Below are 22,104 nucleotides of genomic sequence, written 5' to 3' on the forward strand. Positions count from 1 at the left end.
CAGCCGCCAAAACACATATTGAGTCTCTGGACTCAAGGCGGTCGACCGTGACGGTCGATCGCAAACAGATACATAAATTTTCAGGTTTGAAAGTTGTTTTTCTAACTTTGAAACCTTGTTTAAAAATATCAAACAAATTCAAAAAAATATAAAACTTTGGAAAATGATTATAGACATGATAATAAACATGCTACAATAACTGGTTTTCAAAAAGGACCTCCCAAATAAAAAATATCATTATTTTACAAAATAATCCAAAACATGAAAATGTAAACACATGAGTTTTGACATTTTAGCTTAACCATGTTTTAAAATATTACAAAATGATTTTGTAGACTTAATAAAAGATGTATATGATTATTATTAAGTTCAAAAACTAAGAATACAATATTTTCACAAATACAATAGAATATGAAACATATGAGTATGTATATGTTTCATATCTATGAAATTAAACCAAAACAACTTTACCATATGAAAGCAAACATGTATATATATATATATATGTGTGTGTGTGTGTGTATATAAACCAAAAACGTGTGTGTATATATGATTGAGCTTAAAGTATCAACACACATAATATAAACTCCTAAACTAGATTACCCAAGCTATCTTGATCTTCAATGAAGCTCTTCTTGGTAAACTTGCGGATGAAGCTTGAACTTGGATCTTCAACTTGAATTGCATTGCTTCAACCACTATTCCGCCAACCTCCATTGGATTTGATCATGAATGCTCGATTCCATCCATCCTCCAACTTGTTGTTTGTCTACAATAAATAGAAATACACTAACACTAGACAAATAACATTAGTGGTAAATTTTTTGTTAAGCATCATCAAAATAAAGAGGCCAACAGGAAGTGGGTAGGCCCACTCCCACAAGCGAGCAGCCCGTCTGAGGCGAGTGCTGGCGAGCTTTTTCGAGTGGAGCTGGAGAGTCGTCTGAATGTTCAGTGTGGTCTTGTAGGCCGAGCTTTGGCCAACAGGCGGGACGTGTGAGCTAGCGTTCGTTGGCAAGCGGAGTTCGTGCGGGCGAACTTCCTACAGACGTGCTTAGCTCGTGCGGGCGAGCGAAGCATTCAGGCAGAGTTGAACTTATGCTGGCGAGCTCAAGCTTGATTCATGCGGGTGAGTCAAGCTAACAGGCGATGCTTGAGCTCTGCGGGCGAGCTCACTAAACAAGCGAGATCAAGCTCTGCGGGCGAGCTTAATAGTATAAGGAGAGGTTGAGTTCTTCGGGCGAACTCAACAATTGGGAGTGATTGAGCTCTACGGGCGAGCTTAATAAACTGGAGAGATTGAGCTCTGTGGGCGAGCTCGATGAAAAGGCGAGGTTGAGCTCTACGGGCGAGCTCAACAAAGAGGCAAGGTTGAGCTCTACGAGTGAGCTCAACAAACAAGCAAAGTTGAGCTCTACAGGCGAGCTCATCAGGGAGGTAGGGTTGAGCTCTACGAGCGAGCTCAACAAACAGGAGAAGTTGAGCTCTACGGGCGAGCTCAATAAAGAGGCGAGGTTGAGCTCTACGAGCGAGCTCAACAAACAAGCAAAGTTGAGCTCTACGGGCGAGCTCATCAGGGATGCGGGGTTGAGCTCTACGTGCGAGCTTAACAAAGAGGAGAAGTTTAGCTCTACGAGCGAGCTCATCAGGGAGGTGAGGTTGGGCTCTACGAGCGAGCCTAATAAGAGGAGGGATTGAGCTCTACGGGCGAGCTCAATGAACAGGTGGGATTTGAGCTCTGTGGGCGAGCTCAATAAACAGGAGACGTTTGGTTCATACTGGCGAGCAGAGCGTGTTTGAGAGCTTATTTGTGCTTGCAGGCGAGCCTTACTAGGCTCGCTGAATGCAGGAGAGCCTAAGCTATTGACAGGCGGGGCCATCAGGGCGAGCTTTGACACTTAGAAACAATTTTACATGCCTACAAGACCCCCTCAAAGTTTGGCGACCTAATATCAGGTTGAATGTGGTCTGGAATACTTTGAATGAAAAGGCTCACGTGTTCATTGGTTTTGAGCTAATTTGAAGCCCCTTGGCTTCGAGTTGAACTCTTCAGGCCAACCTCGATTGGAGTGTAGACAAGCTCGAGGCTCATTGGCAAGGCGAGCCTCCAAACACGGTCGGCCGTAGGTTGGATAAGAGGCAAGCCGGCGTGTCCGTGGGTAGGCTCATTCATCGCAGGCGAGGCTCGAGTCTGCGAGGACGAGCAACATGGGCATGTCAGATCATATTAAATGTGATCTGACGAGGCGACCTCGTCTTCACGCACTCGATCCGAGCTCTAGAATTGGCGGTGCTTGTGATCTTAATCGTTGTTTTGGCAAGAGATCTTGACCGTTGATTTTAACAATTTAATATTGACCGTCGGTTTGAATACGAACCGCCTTGCCGTTTGGAATCTAGACTGTCTGATTCAAGGCTTGCCCTCGACCGTTCGATTCAAACTGTCAACTCTGAACCACTACAGGTGATCCAAGCTGTTGCCTTTGGTTGAGATGTTGAATCGCAGCCGTTGATGCTCTGCCTATATAAGGCCTTCATCTCCCTCCTTAGGAGATCACTGTGCTATCGAAAATCGCTCGTATCTTCGACAAGAACAGAGTGCTCTCTCTCCTTATTTCCTCTAAACATTGAGATGGCTCCCAAATCGAAGAAGGTTGCTTCCAAGGGGAAGGGGAAGGCTTCCTCTTCCGCCGCCCGCTGTCACGGGCGACTCTGGCGTGGCCCAAACCCGTTATGGTGAGTTTAGAGGCCTGCAGGATGGGACCGAGTCCATGAGCAAACAAGACGAAGAAGATGAACAGTGTTTGTTCATCTTCTGGGCTGAGCTTCGTCTACTCAGGTGAAGTTCCGCTATCCAGGCGAGCCTGCTTGTCAGGCGAGCTTTGTTTTGGTCCGGCGAGCCTCTGCCTTTGTCAGGCGAGCTTCTGCCTTTGCCAGGCGAGCCCTGCTTTTGTTAGGCGAACTCTGCGCTAGGCGAGCTTAGCTTGATGGAGTTCACCTGCACATGGCAGGCCGCCTGTTTTAAGGACTTAGAAAATTTTCATCTTTAGGCCAAAGCTCTCTAACTTCTCTTGTTTTGCTTTGGGGCAGGCTACAATATTCTGATGAGCTCTTCCGAGGGTCATGTATGGGCCTAAGCTGGTGGTACGGCTTTCAGCCCCACCCACGCTCCCGCTGCTCAATCCCGTGCCAGTGTATGATACTGACAAATCTGATGAGCTGGGGCGAAAGGTGTCTGAGGGGCACTACTTGACGCTACGCGAACTGACTACTGATGCAGCGCTGACAGACAATCAACGTCGGGAGATGAAAAAGCCTGACTTTCTATTTGGTGATGATGTGGCCGACCCAACAATCCTACTTCTTGGCGAGAGTTGATGGCTCTGTATAGTGGATGGTGTCCGATATTTCCTCCCAAGCATGATGAGGGAATTTTTGATGGTGGAACTTTGCTCACTCTCAGTGCCAAAAGTGATGGACTGGGGCCTAACCCCTACCTAGGACGGAGTGACCTGTGGAATCTTCACAGGCTCGAAAGCAGGATTTGGCATTGACAGCTCCGCAAGCACGCCACCGTTCTGCACCCAGGTCTGCTGCAGAGCGACTTGCCGATGGGGGAGACGTCTGCGGTGGTGGAGACCTTCCGTCATCACTTCTTTAGAGCTGGGGGGAAATTTCCCCCAAAAGACTTCAGGGCTCCAGGGTGGATCCACTCCTCGGCTAGCAACAATTCCTCGTGGTTCAGGATCACGGAGTTCATCCTGGAGAACTCTGATATGCAGGGTCCAGAGTTGTACTTTGCCATCAGGGCCACGTAATATGGCCTAAAGATTAACGCCCCTAGTTCCAAAGCATATTGGAACTATACTACCCGGACAACGACACATTTTTCACACCCAATGGAGAATTGGGTCTGGCACTTCATGAGATGCATGAAGTGTCGGGATTGCCAATGGGGGACTTCCCCTATGAAGAATATATTCCGGGCCAGCGAGAGATCGAGTCTCTCTCCGACAAGCTTCCCCCAGTGGTGGAGACCCTCTGGGAACTTCTCTATCATTATCACATCAGTCTGAACACCGTTGGGGTAGTAGACCATAAGGGCAAGAAGAAGAGGAAATCTCGTGGGAACGATGAACTTCTGTGGGAAGTTTAATGAATAACTCTGAATGAGTTTAAGAACTCTGGACGGGTTAGAACTCTGTGAATAGAGTTGTTAGAACCGAAAATTCGGTTAATGACCAAGCTAATTTTCTGTTGTTGAAGAATTCTTTCTGTTTTGATCTTCTGGATTTGATTCAAAAATCCTATCTTCAAGGATTTTTATTGCTGCTGCTGTTGGATCACCGAACCTGAGTGGTTGAGATCCTCCAAATCCAATCTGCTGCCTCTCTTTCGTTCCAGAAAGCCAGCCCTTAACTCAGTTGAGTTTGTTGAGAATTTATAGGTGGATAGGGGTTGTAACTGCCCTCTAAATCCGCTCCTAAGTGGGCGTGATTTCCTCAGATCGTGGGGAAACAGTTCTAAAACCGTTCGACTCGTATTCGAACGAGTCAAACGCGTTCAGAACCCAACTTTGTGTCTTAGAATTAAGACGCGAAGTTGGGTGTTGGCTGAACATTGATGAACGTGAGGGTCGCTCGCGTTTTGGTTTGTTGTAGCTTAGAAACGCGGGGGTCGGTGTTGGTTGGACCCCTACGAACGCGAGGGTGATTTGGAAACGCGGGGGTCACCTGCATTTTCAGAATTGTAACGCGGGGATGACATCCGCGTTTTAGAAGGAGATTTTTGACTTGTTAGTTCTTCTGTGAAGCGTCGTAAGGACCGTTGTTCAGTAATCCTGGCTTTAGCTGTAGTGGAGTGTGAAAGTCATCAGATTGTAACCTTCACTGTAGATTATGAAGACTGCTGAATAGAGTTTTCATTAGTTGTCGGAAGTGTCGTTGAATTGTAACTCTTCTCGATCTATGTGAAAAGTCCTCCATTTGCAGCTTTCGATTGTCGGCGCGAAAGCTATTTGATTGTAGCTTTCGTTGTTGGAACTTGACGGGAATCAACATCCATAGTGTTTTTAGATGAATATTTGCCCACAGCTCTCTACCAAGCAACTCACCAACTACGTCCAATCTTTTATTTCTGAAATCATTACACTGCTCATCAGCATCTCTAATAGTTGCTAATATAATATTAGTCATGTTGTTGTCGCAACCATCAAGATCAATCATCTCAGAAATAAGGCCGTGTTTGTAGCGATTGTAGAATTACGAATACAGTGATTAGAAAGTCGTCTGATTGTGACTTCCATTGTCGGAGCTTGATAGGGATCAGCTATCCATTGTGATTTTTAGACAGCCTACAGAACCCCCTCCAAAGTTTTCGAAAGTTCACGGTTGACTGGGACGAATTTTCAGAATACTTTGGATCCCAAAATTTAGTGGATTGATTGCTCACTCCGTCTGATTGAGCCGGATGATTTCAATGTTGTTAATTGTAATCTGTCTATACTTTTCCAATAGACTCTCTAGTGGAGTCGTTTGTTTCTTCTCCGCTTTGGTCACCTTGATGATTGCTGTTATCTCTTCTTTTATTCATCTAGAGGCTGTGTCGTAGCCTTGGTAGTCAAGAAGCTGCTATCATAGGTGTCCAAATACAGAGATAATTTCTGTATTTGAGGATTGGAACGCGTGGGTGAGCCCTGCGTTGGAAAATTTGAACGCGTAGGTGAGCCTCGCGTTTGGAAGCTCAACCAACTCGAACGCGAGGGTCGAGTTTGGGCGGGATTCTGGCCTCGAATCCCGTCCGTTACGATTTGACAGCTCACAGCTGTCTATAAATAGACCGCTGGAGGTCAAATCAAGAGTCATTCGACTATTCTTGAAATTTCAACGAAAAATCTTCGTTCTCTCCGGCGAAAACTATTCATCTCCTCCGACCAGATCCCATGGCACCCAAGAAATCTTCCAAGCCTGACGTCGCTTCCAAGTCTGATGCCGCTGCGGCTCGGGGATCGGCATCGTCAGTGCCGGCCGGCGGCGCTGCTGCTCAGGCGAATGTGCCGCCCTCGCTCCCTTTGATTGGTGGTGAGTACGACCTTCATGGTCATTAAACTTGCTTCGGCAAGTTCTGATCTTTGGATCAACGAGGCAACTTGTTTCAATAACGCGGGTCTGGCCTCCGTCGTTTGATATTTGACGAGGGGTTCGACCTCCGCGTCTCAGATTTTTGACGTGAGGGTCGACCTACGCGTCTGAATTTTCTGACGCGAGGTTCGACCTTCGCGTCTGAGATTTTTGACGTTAAGTTCGACCTTCGCGTCTGAATTTTTTGACGCGTGGTTCGACCTTCGCGTCTGAGATTTTTGACGCTAGGTTCGACCTTCGCGTCCAAACTTGTCTGACGCGGGAGTCGACCTTCGCGTCTGAGTTTTATTTTTGCCTTGTCTAAATTTTTCTTTATTTTGCAGTGCGCCACACCAGTGAACCTCTTCTCTTTCGCCACCATTTTGGGCATGAAGGTGGTGCGGACATGAACATGACCTTCAGTTCACATTTAGAACTCCCCGTTTTCCGAATTAGGGAAAAAAGTCGCGTAGAACTGATCACCCAAGCTTCTCCTGACACTCTTAGGACATTGGTTATGGACGCTCGACTTGAAAACCCAAGCCGTAAGTCAATAGTCAAACCTGGATACATCTTCGGGGACTTTGTTGACTTCGACGCAAACGCTGCTTATGACAGAGACTATAAGTGGCTGCGAAAAGTTGGGGACAGCAACCTTTTCTTGCCCAATATGGAGAGGATGTTCCCCATATCTTATTTCCAGTGTGCTTCCGTCCCAAGGCGTATGGATTGGCCTCTGGTTAAGGATCAGGACGGGGTCACTCTTGGCACTCTGACTTTTCACGGGGTCCGCACAGTTGGTTATAACCGGCAGGTGACAGCTTTACGGCCGGGTTTATTTGCTAAGGAGTATCCCCTTGGCGAAGTAGCTAGTCCGGCGAATACATTTGTCAAGAGGTTTGTGGCGAAGAAAGGAGAGTTTCCCGCACAAGGATTTAGAACTCCTGGCTGGGTTCATTCTCCGGTGACTGGGTGGTGGACTCGGATAACCAAGTTCGTTTTTGGATGAATTGGAAGTACCTCTTGCCCGAGCTAGATTGCTGGTTCCTGTGCGGGCTACTAAGTTCGGGATTATCCAGAGCCACTTTCACTTCTTCTCTATATTGGAGAAGTATAATCCTGAGACTTGCACTTTCTTTACCCCTGTGGGGGAGTTGGGCTTCGCTCTTCACAAAATGCACGAAGTCTCGGGTCTTATTCTCGGGGATTTGCCGTATGAAGAATTTGTTCCAGGATCAGCGGAACTTCAACTTTTAAAGAAGACCAGCCCCGAAATTTATGCAACTCTCTGGGAAGTCATGTGTCACTTCCACATTTGTATGCAGCTGACAGGGGCCCGAGGAAGCGGCATTAAACAAGTGTCTTGGGCGGAATATTTATTCCAGAACTTGACCACTAAAGGAGCCTCAGTGACCCGATTGCCTGCAAGTACTTTGGAGGAGGTTCAGGCTCGAATTGACGATGCTACCTCCCACTACACCAATGAAGCCAAGGAAGATGTTTTCCTGGCTCACACGGAGTTTGAGAGTTTCCACTATCAAGCTCTAATTCGAATTTCCGACACAGCGTTGCTGGCTGGATTCTTGATGTTGTGGCTCAAACGTTGTGTCGTTCCTACTAGGCCGATCGATGCTCTTGCTATTGAGGTGGTCTACCCGGCTGTCCTTTTGGCACATGGGAGACCTGTGAGCCTCCTCAGCACTATGGTGGGTTGTTTGCAGTATGGACTGCGGGAGTTGGCCTCTGATTTCGTCGGTGTTACGGAGGTGGAGTCTGAGGGTCACAAGACTTTCAAAACTCCCAATCTTAGGGTGCCAATGCCATATACCTATTTGATGGCTTGGTACGTGCTTCACTGTCCTCCTTTGATGAGTGCAGCCTCTCCCCCGGGAGACTCATTCATCCCATTTGTGCAGCGACTAGAGTCTGCGAAGTGGGAAGGGGGGTACATGGTTAAAATTTGCCAAATCTTAGCGCGAGACACCCATTTCCACATCTACCGCTGTTTCCCTGATTTTGAGGGCGGCATCTATGGAGCAGAATATCAGGATACAGCAGGTCCTAATGGCTTCACTCAGCTGAGCGAGGGTGTTTTCCATTGGCTTCTTTCCATCAGGCCAGGCTACCTGATCTTCCGACAAGGCGTCCACTGTTTCATCGAGCCTTACCAACCCTATAGGTTCGCTCGCCAATTTGGGTATGATCAGTTGTATGTCGGGAACCCTCGTCCTCAACTCTCAGTTATAGCCAACTTATATGAAGGAGCTAGGGCCTGGTATTATTCTGTAGCAGGCTGTACCAGAGCTATCTTCAGACTTCCCCATAAAACACCCAACTCCTACACTTCCATAAGCTTCTGTAACTGGTATTTCGCCGCTTCCCAGACTCCTAATTATAACTTGAATACATATTGCCTGAAAGACATCAGGCATATGTATGCTTCAAGAAAGGGGTTGAAGACATCTCGCTTGAGAGGGATCGACGAGTTTCTATCCATCAAGAATCAGGAAGAGGAACAGACGGCTAAGCCTGCTCCAGGGGAAGAGCAACGAGTGGTTGATCCTCCCACAACGAGAGCAGCGGGGAAAAGAAAACTTTCTGCAGATGAAGCCGACAAATATGATAAGCAGATCCGTCGGAAACTTCTGGTTGATTCTCCCCCCAAAGGTCAACAGAAGCACAGGAATCATCTGTGGCAGGCCTGTCGCATAGAACGGGACTTCGTTCTCATGGCCCAGCTCTATCGGGCGAAGTTTCTTCTTATCATCCTCCCGAGGGCGAAGAGGACGAATTAATGGCTGCAGACGCAGAATCTGCTCCAGTGATGGACCTCCCTAAGTCTCCTGCATTAGAACCAGGGGGTCTTGAAGAGAATCCATTCCCTTCTCCTTCAGCCTTAATGTCACAAACTCATGGTTCAATTCCTAGTCCTACAACGGGACTTATGAATAAACCGGCTGCTGTAACAGATCTTTCGGAACCTTCCGCGGCTCAGGATGATGAGGAGCGAGTTGATTATGAAGGCTCCTAGATTGGTGGTGCAGCTGACAAAGATAGAGACGATGAGGATGCTGACGTTGACAACATACCGGATGATGGTGAAGATGATGAAGAGCATGATTCCATAGATGACGTCACCACTTTTGATGATGCTCCTAAGGTCCCATCCGATAAAGTATCTGGTTATACTCCTTTTCACATCTCCGGTAAGCCTAGTTTTCTTCGACTTCTTCCGCATGTTCTTTCCGCGTTCCGACCCTTTTTCCGTGCAGGTTCTCCTTCTCCAGGGACTACTGTTGCTACTACTTCAGAGCGAGAACCTGCGCAGACGTCTGCTCCTTTAGAAGAGCAACATTTACCTGGTTCACCTACGGCGATCGTTCCTCCTGCAGCATTGCTTGAAACTACTGCCGCAACTCCTCCTCCGGAACAGCAGCTCGTGCAGGCGTCAGCTCCTATGCAAGAGCAGCCCCTGCCTGCCTCATCCACTGTAGCTGCTTCTCCTACAGCCTTGATGAAGATCTCGCTTGCGCCCACAAAGGTCGGACCAAGCGCGTCTCCGGCGAGGGCAATGATGGCTTTGACTTCAAGCCCTCGCAATTGAATGTTTCAGTTGCCTCCGTGACTTCTACACCCAAATCACTTGCTAATCCATATTTTGTCACGTCCACTTCCGGGGTCGTCGAGTCATCCTCCATTGCTTTTTCCAGTCCGACTGACGCTCCTGACTTCCTCCATATTTCCTTGAGCTACTTAAATAGTCTCGTGAGGAAGGTAATTGAGGTTGTCACAGCTGGTCGAGGCCGCTTTGATTCTTTTAAGTATCTCTTAGAAGCAGGCTTAAATGGGGTCAAAAGTGTGGGCAATGCCCATTGCTTTGAACGTTGTTCGGAAGCTATTTCCCACTTAGAAGCCCGGCTCAAACATTTGGAAGCCCTCAGCCACGAAGACATCTAGACACAGATCATGTCTACTTTTGCTGACCTCCAAGTTGAGGAAGTGACTCGCCGTGAGGCAATTGAACGAGGTCTAGCTGAAAAAGAGCTTCAAGTCACGCATTTGCGAGAACAGAGCGATCTGAGACAAAAAGAACTGGAGCTCTCTACTGCTTCTATGGATCTTATCCGTACAAAACATGTCGAGGCTGAAGCGGAAGTGCTGAGATTGAAGGCCCAGCTTTCTCGCGAAGAAGCCGTTGTTAATATACTTGGGGCCAAGAATGCAGACACTCTTTTGAATTACCATACGGAAGCTCAGGCTCTTGAAAGAGCGAAGAAGGAGGCAGCCGCTGAAGTAGCACCCACTGAGGATGAGCTGCGGAGAAAGGCTGAAGCCGTTGTACGAGCCAGTCATGAAGAAAAGCTTTCTGATGCCAAAGCTCAACTTGCTTCTTTTGACTTGAACTTGTACTATTCTTTTGCTTAAGAACATCTTTGTATCACTTTTTTTTTGAATAAAAAGTGATATTGACTTCTCATTATTTCTTGCATTTATCATGTTTTGATTTTAAATACAAGTCACGGGAAATGCCTGAGATGTATTCCTGACTCAGAATAAGTCTTCACAACGGTTCTGATGCAGAAAACTTTCTTTATTATCGTTTAAAATAACTCTAGAAAGTTTCAAACTGCTGAGGATGGATATTTTATTCTTTATTATCGTTTAAAATAACTCTAGAAAGTTTCAAACTGCTGAGGATGGATATTTTATTATTTTCCCCTAATGGGGTTGACTGGTGGAATTCTTCCTGTGTCATTTCTGCTTTGAACACTGAAAGAAGTCTATAGGTGTCTGAGGTATAGTTTTAACTTGGTAGAAGAAATATTACGATCAAAGCAATTTTGAGGACTTATCGTTCTATTGATGAGAATCGATAAGTTGATTTTGTCAGAGGTGTGATTTTAACGTGACAGAAGACATATTGCGATCGGAGCAATTTTGAGGACTTATCGTTCTATTGACAAGAATCGATAAGTTGATTTTGTCAGAGGTGTGATTTTAACGTGACAGAAGAAATATTGCGATCGGAGCAATTTTGAGGACTTATCGTTCTATTGACAAGAATCGATAAGTTAATTTTATCAGAGGTGTGATTTTAACGTGACAGAAGAAATATTGCGATCGGAGCAATTTTGAGGACTTATCGTTCTATTGATGAGAATCGATAAGTTGATTTTGTCAGAGGTGTGATTTTAATGTGACATCTGTGGGGGAAGAATATTATAGACAGGAGAAATATTGCGATCAGGGCAATTTTGAGGACTTATCGTTCTATTGACGAGAATCGATAAGTTGATTTTGTCAGAGGTGTGATTTTAACGTGACAGAAGAAATATTACGATCGGAGCAATTTTGAGGACTTATCGTTCTATTGACAAGAATCGATAAGTTGATTTTATCAGAGGTATGGTTTTAACGTGACATATGTGAGGGAAGAATATTATAGCGTCTCACTTGGGAGAACTGCTAAGTGTTTTATCGTCGGAGCGATGAATTATGATACTTGTGATTTGAACAAGATCTTAGGGAATTTTGTTATCCCACTGAAAACAGGTTATTTATTGCTCTGCTGAGGAGAGCTAATAAATTGACAATGATTTGGAGACTTATCATTCTATTAACGAGAATTGATAAGTGGATTTTGGGGTGTAGTATTAACCCAATGAGAATTTAGATTCTGCTGAAGAGATACAGAGGTTTTGACTAACACTCTGTTAAGAAGGCTCACAAGTGTAGGTTCTACATTTAGAAGAGTTGCAACGCTGAAGTGACCTTCGCGTTTGATATTTGAAACGCGAGGTTCGGGCCTTCGTGACGCTGGCTCAAGCTTTGCACTTGGGAAATTGAACGCGATAGTGAGCTTCGTGTTTTGGAGATGGTTGGGATTCACTCCTAGAATCCCGTGCCATCTTAACAGCTTGGCGGCTGTTATAAATAGACCTGAATGGTCACGTCAAAAGTCACTTGACTTTCAAAACTTTCGGCTATTTCCAAGAACTAGAACTCTCGTTTGATTACGGCAAGATCTCCGACGAGCTTCGTCTCCCTCGTTCAAAGGAGTTTCCTCCGATCGACTGCATCAATGGCGCCTCGGAGGATGGGTTCGAACTCCAAGAAGGTCGCTAAAGCGACTTTCGACATACCGTCGGCTGAGAACGCCGGCGGTGTTCTTGTCCATGCGGGAACCTTGTCGTCGACATCGCCGCCGCAGGGGCCTCCCTGTCGTGGTGAGTGCTGACCGAAATAACTTACCTTGGCAAGTTCTTTGAAAACCCTAGATGGGTTCTTGATAACGAGGAAGATGACTCGTTTTAGTTCAATGATAACACGGGGTTGGGATACCCTATGGGTCTCGACCCTCGCGTTCAACTTGTTCAACACGAGGTTCGACCCTCACGTTTGAGACTTCTGACGCGAGGCTCGACCTTCGCGTTTGAGACTTTAACACAAGGCTTTACCCCCTTTGTGTTTCAGACTCTGTCTTTATGTCGATAGCTCGCTTCTAGCTGCTAACTTCTGCTTTCGATTGTACAGTGCTTTTTCCAAACGTGCCGCTTTCACAAGAGCACCATTTCGGATATATTGGTGGACCTGACCCGAATGAATTATTCAGTCTTCAGAACAGGATTCCATTGTGTACTTTTCCTGATTCGGAAAGAGCGGAAATGATCAAATTCCCTCAATGCTCTACTCTCAGGATTTTAATAACTGACTTAGACTTGGAGACCCCTGTTGGTCATGCCCAGTTTTCTAAACCAGCCTTCATATTTGGAGATCGCGCATACCAGTCGATGACCATCTCACATACGTGGAAGATTCGAAGCTGTTGTAGAGAACTGATAATCGCTTTTTATTTCTCCCAAACATGAAGAGGATGTACCCACTCTCCTATTTCTTGAATGTGAGCTGCCGTCGGGGTTTGACCTTTGACATAGTAAAGGAGAAGGAGAACGTGTCGCTTGGATTTGGTCAGTGAGCTCGTACACAAATCGGGGGACAACTCAAGGGGTTAAGACCTGATTTGTTTGAGAAGAATGAGCTGGTTCCGGAGATGCCACGTCCAGCGAACATTTTTATTCGCCAATACCTTGCAACTCAGGGTGAATTCTCTACCCAGACATTTAGATCCCCTAGATGGGTCTGTTCTGGAGAAGGAGGTTGGTGGACCCGTATGGTTGACTTTGTTCTGAAAGAGCTTAAGGAATCGCTCGCCCAATCGGGTCTCACAATTCCTGTATTAGCTGTTCGACGGGGAGTTGTGCAAAGTTTCCACAATTTCTTTGCCATGTTGGAGAAATATAACCCGGACAGCTGCACATTTTTCATACCTGCAGGAGAGTTAGGTTTTTCTCTTCATGAGATGCAGGCAGTGTCAGGGCTGTTGCTTGGAAAAACGCCCTACGAGGAGTTTATCCCCACCACCGAGGAGCTTTCCTTACTAAAGGTGGCGCACCTGGAAATTTTTGCTACCTTCTGGGAATTGATGTGCCACTTCCACATATGTGCCCAAGTCTTTGGGATGCGTGGAGGGGGTATTATACATACCACATGGGCGGAATACCTCTTTCAAAATTTAAACCAGAAAAATGTAGTTGTCTCTCGAGTTGCTGTGATCTCTCGTAAGGATGCCAAGGCTAGAATTACAGCTTCCAGTGCTACCTATAAGACAGAGCATGCCGAGGATGATTTTGAAGCTGGTGCTGAGTTTGAAAGTTTCCACTACCAAGCCACAGTCCCTATTTCTGACACCGTTCTACTTGCAGGCTTCTTCATGATTTGGTTGAAGCGGTGTGTGGTACCGTCAAGACCAATAGAGGCAATATTAGCTGAGGTTGTGTACCCCGCTGTTTTATTAGCACACGGGAAACCTGTGAGCCTCCTTACTGCTATGGTTGGCTGTATTCAGAACGGCCTGAGGGTGTTGACTTCGGAACTTCTCAGTGCTTCGGGGGTCAAAGCTACTAAGAAGAAAGCTGGGAAAGCTTCTCAACCACGTGTACCAGTGCCGTATACATATCTAATGGCTTGGTTCGTGTTGCATTGCCCTTCATTGATGACGGGAATACATGAGGGTGATGATGCTTATACTCCCTTCGTACAGAGATTGGAGTCAGCCACGTGGACTAGTTCTTATATAGTCAGGGCTCGACAACTTCTATCCCGGGAAGACAATTACCAGGTTTTCTGCTGCGCTCCTAATTTTGACGGAGCTGACGTGGAGGATGCCCGTTTCATGGACTTGTTTTTTGAGGGCTCGCCTTCTCTGGACGAGGGCACACTTAGCTGGATTCTTATGATCAGGTTGGGCTACCTGGTCTACCGCTTGCGGGAGAGGTGCATAATCGAGCCTTACATGCCTTCTCGGTCCGCCAGACAATTTGGATATGACCAACTCTATGTTGGCAATCCTAACCCGGCGTTAGCTCAGATTGGGAATTTGTATGAAGGAGCTCGTGCATGGTACTTCTTCTCCGCCGGGGGAACCCAGGCGCAATTCATCTTACCTAACTCACCGCCTGGCTGCTCTACTGTTGTAGATTACTGCCAGTGGTTTGCCGAAGTTTCTCAGATCCCGGAATATGATATTTATACTTCATGTATAAACGAAATTCGGGAATTGTATCGTTCGAGGAGCGGTTCTACGAGTACTCGTCTGCCAGGGATGGAAGAGTACTTATCTTGCGAACAGAAAGCGACTGGCGCCGTTAAAGCTCCTAGGGACTTGTCCACCATAGAACCTTCTGAGGAAGAGGTTCCTATGGGGATCGAAGAGGGAAGACCAATTGCTGATTCTCCCGAAGAAAAGACAACTGAGGAGATTCCTACAGAAGAGCCTGTTCCTAAACCTCGTTCTTTAAGATCGGGTAAGAGGGCTCTTTCTGTTGCTGAGCAAGGCGAATACGACAGGAGAATTCGTAAGCGAATACCTGTCGTGGCCAAAAATTCCAAAAAGGCCAAGTTAATGGGGGATGCTATGAAATCTGCGCCCGTTGAGAGTTTCACTGATCGAGAGGAAGAAATGCCCCAATCAATCCCTTCTATTCCTGAGGATGCTAGAGCTGGAGAGGCATCGCCCATCGAGGGTTCTGAATCTGCTCCTCCTTCTCTTTCGCAAGACGAAAGTGCATGTAAGGGCCCTTCTTCTGAAGTTGCTCCATCATCTGTTCAGGATGAACACACAGGTCCGATCTATCCAGCCATTCCCCCTCCACGTTTGAGGACTCTGAAGAAATCAATTGAGGAACTGGAACGTTGGATGCAGACAATTGTTAATATTGTCAGTGTTGAAGGAGCTTCTTTTGAAGATTGTGAACCCATCTTGACCCAATGCTTAGACGATATCAAGAATAAAGGTGATGCATCATGGACTGAGCATTGTCAGGGAGGAATCGCTCTCTTGAAGGTAGAATTGGCAACTTTCAAGGAGCTGCAGCGCACTAATTTAGATTCTGAAGTGGAGCCGGCTCTTTCCTTGGCGATAATCTCCAAAGCACATCACCCAGGGACCCTTCGCAAGGACTTGTCTGACAAAAAGGCCCGCATATCAGCTTTAAGGAAGCGACACTCTGCAACATATGCTAAAATCAAAGGTGTTGCTTCTGATATCCGTGGTATCGAAGAGACTATCGCTCGATTAGAGGCCGAGTTGGACCAGAAGAAAGCCCAATTGGCCCACTATGAGGATGTCAGAAAAGAGCTTGAGCATCAAAGTGGCCAAATTTATACAGACTTTTGTCGTACGCTCCACGCGGCTGAGCGGATTCGCAAAGATATTGTTGCTACCCTTCCTATTGAAGCAGAACTCAGAAAGGAGATTGAAGAACAAGTCTGAGCGGCTCACCAGAAGAAACTTTCTGCCTTCAAGTCGAGGCTAAAATCTCTCAAGTTAATAAGACCTGATGTTTAGATATCGTCCTGTTCTTGACTAAGGAATTTTGTATCATTTTCACTTTGTTTGTCATCATTTTGTGTTTAGATTAGCAATTTTGAATGAAAATGATATCATTTTGTCTTTTATCGTCTCTTCTGCTGAAACCTGATTCAAGATAATGGAAAATAGAGCTAATGCTATCAAAATTCCCTTTATTATTTACTTAGAATAATTCCATCCAATTACAATCGTCAGAGGTGTAGTGTTAACATGACGAAATACAAGATAGAATTACACTAAGAATAGGCAACCCCCAGCCTGATTTAGCTGGGGTTCGAGGGGCTACATAATTCACGAAAAGTATCTCTTCAGAAACTTCCCATTAATCGGTATCATGAGCCTATCTCCTTCTTGCTTGATAAGACGATATGCTCCATTCGAATAGACTGATTCTATTACGAAGGGCCCTTCCCATTTAGGATTGAACTTCCCTTTGGTTTTGTGCGTCATCACCATGGGTCGTCTGTTGGCCAACACTAAATCGCCTTTCTTGAAAACTCGTTCCTTAACTTTTTTGTTGTAGGCTTTAGAGATACGGGCTTGATATAACTCGATCTGTTGCTGAGCTTGAAGTCGTTTGTCGTCTAAGGCTTCAAGTTCTTGCAGACGTCGTTGATGTTTTTCTTCTTCTGTTAGCCCGGCTGTAATAGCGACTCTCAGAGAGGGGATCTGGATTTCCAATGACAATACAGCCTCGCAGCCGTATACCAAAGAGAAAGGTGTGGCACTTGTAGAGGTCCTTACTGTCGTGCGGTAAGCCCACAGACATTCACTAAGTCTTTCATCCCAATCGCGCCGGCTCTTGGAGACAAACTTTTTGAGAAGCTTCACTATGGTTTTGTTGAACGCTTCTGCAAGACCATTCGCTGGCGGATAATATGCCGTAGATACGACACTTTGGATTCTGAATCTGTCGCAAAATCTCTGAAATCCAAAGCTGACGAATTGTGTTCCGTTGTCATGCACTATTCGCCTTGGGACTCCAAAGCGGTAGATGACGTGATGCTTGATGAACTTGATCACGTTTGAAGTCTTGACTTCTTTTAATGAGATTGCCTCCGCCCACTTGGAGAAATAGTCGGTCACAGCTAAAATGAATCGGTGCCCCTTGGACGTCGGAGGGGAAATCGGTCCCACTATATCCATACCCCACATTTCGAAGGGCCAGGACGCCGTTGTAGGGTGTAAGTTCCCAGGTGCTTGATGGATGAAGTCCACATGAATTTGGCATGCGTGACAACGTTTAGCGTAGTCAACCGCATCTGAGAATATCTTCGGCCAATAATAGCCATTTCGTCGGAGGCGATCCCCTAATTTAGTTCCGGGCTGATGAGCCCCACACATTCCGTCGTGAGCTTCTTTGAGGGCCTCTTTTGCTTCCTTCCGAGAGAGGCATCGAAGCAAGACTCCATCATGTGATTTACGATACAGGACTTGAGAGACTGCGTCGTAATAGAATCAGAGGGCCTTTCGTTTAATAGAGGCCGCTTCCTTAGGGTCATCTGGCAGAATTCCATATACGGCATAGTCGATGTACGGGAATCGCCAATCCCTAGATTCGAACTCCATAAATATCGTACAGACTTCTCCCGACATCGTCTCGTCTGGGTTTTCCTCCATGGGGAACTTAGAAGAGCATAGTTTCCGCCCCACAACTGGAATCGTTGTTTCAGCTCCTGGTGGCAATGCCAATGATGTTGCCAAGGAGGCTAAAGCATCTGCATATGCATTTTGAGCTCGTGGTACATACTCGATAAAGAATCTTTCGAACTTTTGAGCTTGCTCTAGCACTGCAAAGTAATACGGGATCAAATCCTCATGACGTACTTCGTATTCTCCTCGGACTTGATTAACGATGAGCTGAGAGTCACCGTAAGCCTCAAGGTGCCGAACATTTAGTTCTTCAGCAAATTGCATTCCTAATAGCAGAGCATTATACTCGGCTACATTGTTGGTGCAAGGTTCGATTAAGGAGAACCCCCTTGGGATTACATGGCCGTTCGGAGAGATTAGCACTGCTCCTACTCCCGCGGTAATTGCTCTATGAGGATTTGCTCTGGATGCACCATCGAAGAATAACTTCCACACTTGCGTAGCTTCTTGAGTAACACAAGCTTCGGCGACTTCGTCGAGTAATTCTTCATACAACTTAGACGTTCCTGACACTGGATGATCGGCCAAGAAGTCTGCCAGTGCTTGACCCTTGACTGCCTTTTGCGGCATGAATTGCATGTTATATTGTGACAAGAAAATGGCCCACTTGGCGAGTCGGCAGTTTAGAGATGACGGTTTTGTCATCAGAACTCTCAAGGGATTCACTTTAGAGATGACGTGAATTGTTTGTCCCACTAGGTAATGTCGCATCTTTTGAATTGCGAATACCAAGGCGAGACATTCTTTTTCGACCGGATTGTACCGGTGTTCGGCTCCCATCATAGTCCTGCTCAGGTAGTAGATGGCTTGCTCTTGACCCTGATCGTTGTTCTGGGCCAACAAAGCTCTAAGGGAATGGTCCATGGCTCTCACATACAACAGGAATGGCTTTCCTGATATTGGGGCCACGAGAACTGGCGGTTAAGTGAGATATCTTTTAATCTCCTCGAATGCTTTTTGACACTCTGCATCCCAAACAAAGGATATTCCTTTCTTCATGAGCTTAGAGAACGGTTGGCAGCGCCCTGAAAGATTTGATATGAATCTTCGAATGTAAGCCAGTCTGCCTTGCAAACCTTTGAGCTCTTTGAGATTCTTCGGAGGTGGCATGTCTTGGATGGCACGCACTTTCTCTGGATCAAGAGAGATTCCTTTGGATGTGACGATAAATCCTAAGAATTTTCCGCTTGATACTCCGAGGAACGATTTTGTCGGGTTCATTTTCAGCTGATGTGTTCGTATGATCTCGAACATTGTCCTCAGATCTATAAGATGATCGTCTTTACATTGGCTCTTTACTACTATATCATCAACGTAGCACTCGATCTTCTTCCGTAAATGTTCGTGAAAGATCGTGTTCATTGCACGCTGATAAGTTGCGCCTGCATTTTTCAGACCGAAGGGCATCACTGTGTAGCAATACACCCCCAATGGTGTTCTAAAAGCAGTGTGTTTCTCGTCTTCCGGGTGCATCTTGATCTGATTATATCCAGAGAATCCGTCCATGAAGGACATCCTTTCATATCCGCAGGTGTTGTCGATCATGACGTCGGTGATAGGAAGAGGAAACTCGTCTTTTGGTTGTCGATCATGACGTCGGTGATAGGAAGAGGAAACTCGTCTTTTGGACAAGCTGCGTTAAGATCGCGGAAATCAATGCATATCCGGAGTCTTTTGGACAAGCTGCGTTAAGATCGCGGAAATCAATGCATATCCGGACCTTACTGTTTTTCTTGGGCACTGGGATGATGTTAGTCACCCAGTCGAGGTGTTGCTCTTCCCTAACAAAACCTGAGTCTATGAGCTTTTTGACTTCCGACTCAATTGATTCCATGATCTCTGGACGAAACCTGCATTGTTGTTGTTTAACGGGTTTTGCATCCGGATCGATATTGAGACGGTGCATGGCAACCTTTGGGTCAAGGCCAGGCATATCTTCATAATTCCAAGCGAAGACATCTATATATTCTCGAATGAGAGATAAAAGGTCCTCTCTCTCGGATGATGATAGGTTTTCGGCTATGAAGATGGGTTTAGGGTCATGTTCATCTCTCATATTAACCTGGACCACTTTATCTTCAGTGGGTGGTTCGCGTTGTTCGAATCGCATATCCCACAAGATATTGAGACGTTTGATCCAAGGATCATTGGTTGATTCGATTAACCATTCATCACCCCCTGCGTCTTCATCTAGATGACTAGTTGAAACAATATTCACAGTCAAGCTTTTAAAGAAAGGTCCAACACTGACGTCGGACTCGTATGAAGATGTTCCGGATGAATGGTCGTGACGTAGGTAATTACTGATTTCGTTTTCCGAGGCAGGGGGAGGCGTAATGTAACCCATACCTCTTTCGATTTTTTGATAATAATCCGGAGGTTTTCCTGCAGGAGTGAGAGACATTCGGATCGGGGTTCGTCTTCCTTTCCCGAAGTTCAAACCCTGTTTCTCATTAAAGTTATACCCCATTCGTTTCATTAAGTATATAGAATTGGACTCGTGGTAATGAAATTGGGGAACTCCATCATCTTCCTCTGAACTTCCTCGTTTGAGTTGTTCGGGTTTGACTTTACCAAAACAGATCGGCTTCTGCCCTTTCCTTTTGGATGGGACTTTGAAGAAAGCCTTCTGTGCGTCCTCCACTTCTTCATCTGAAGTGAAGGATGACTGGATTGGCAAAGTGAGCGACACCTCTGCGCATAGTACGTGCCATGGGTTGGTACCTGCACTAGAATCATTCTCTATTTGTTCATTTTTAGGAGAGACATCAGACAAGTAAGCTAAAAGGAAATCTTCATTAATGCACCACTCACCCTCACTCGGTACATTATTATTATTCTCACCCTGACCCATTACATCAAAGTTTAATTCCCAAGGACAATCTTCATCAGGATCTGGCTCGATGTCAGCTTCATTCCCACTGTCCACATCTTCTTTCTCCTGGGATTCTAGATAGAAGACGGAGTCGGTATGGAAGTTTTCCACCCCTCGGAAGGGGTATTTTTCTGCGATTAAGGTTCGAACTTCGCCCTCGTTATTGGCGTACTTCATGACTTGGTGCAGAGTAGATGGGACAATACGGTTTGCATGTATCCATGGTCGGCCTAGCAAAAGATTGTAAGACGTGTCCGCATCTATTATGTAGCATGCTACTTCAGACTTAAGATCTCCGATCTGGCATCTGAGCTTGATCTTTCCCAGAGGTCGGGTGCTATTTGCGTTGAACCCAAAGATAGTAGTCTGAGTGGTGTGCAGTCGGTGCATAGGAATCCCTAAGACTTGCATGACCCTGTAAGGCATGATGCTGAGTGCTGAGCCCGAGTCAACTTGAACACGACTGATTTCAGAGGATCCAATATACCCTGTGTAGTACAATGGTCAGTCATGCTCGTGCTTGACTTGCATATCTTCCTGAGTGAATGATATGCATGGTAGACTTCTCGCTGCTTGTAGGCACTGCAGACAAAGTTGATCTTCAGAAGCTTCGGAAATCGGAGTGACTTGAGTGATAAAGCTCTCAGTGTTCTTTAAAGCTTCGATCAGGGCTTCCTTGGTGGTTTTGGACAACCTTAGGAGCTCATATAGCGTAATTCTGGCCGGTATATTGGCCAACTGAGCCATGACATTGAATTGGAAGGGAGCGCTCGACTCCCCGGATTCTTGGTGAAGATTTTTGTTGAACCGAAGTTCTTTTTGTTTCCCCTTATCAACTGGCTTTTTCGGGACAGAACCCCCAGCGTCTTGGTGCTGTTCCCCAATTTCTTGAGCATTCTGGTCGTAGTCTCTCAGGTAAGCTTTTCCTGACCGAGTGTCAGGGTTGTCTCCTGGGTATGATGCCAGGGCAATCCTCTCCTCTTCTGAATCAGTAAGAGGTTTGAGGTGGTCATCATTTTTAGTAATGGAGGGGCTAATCATGTTAGAAGATTTAGCCTTGCCTCCCTTCTTTCTGGACGAGGTGTTCGTCCAGTCTTGATCCTTTAATAGATCAGGGTGGACCCACATGATTTCCCCTTTTGGGGTAGTGAGGGGTACCAACCCCCTGTCTCTTTGACTGTGCAAGTCAACGTTCTTCAAGTGCATTTCTCCCTTGCAAATGGGGATGACGCTGTTCGCGGTTACCACCGGGGGGAAGTCACCAAATTGGACCGCTATCATATTGGTGGATACGGTCTTCTGCTCAGGTTTCAAGGTGAGCACATTAGCATTTACCAAATTTTGCAAGATGTCTTTAAAGACATAGCATTTTTTAGTAGGATGTCCAAGGAATCTGTGGTAACGACAATAATTAGGATCATCCACTTTCCCTGCTTCATCCGACTTCCTGATCTCAGGCAATTGCAGCTTGTTATTCTTTCGAAGCAACTGGAATAAGGTATCCACATGCTCCTCTTTAAACAAAT

The sequence above is a fragment of the Asparagus officinalis genome, chromosome 9 (genome assembly GCF_001876935.1).
Source record: "Asparagus officinalis chromosome 9, Aspof.V1, whole genome shotgun sequence".
NCBI lineage: Eukaryota > Viridiplantae > Streptophyta > Magnoliopsida > Asparagales > Asparagaceae > Asparagus > Asparagus officinalis.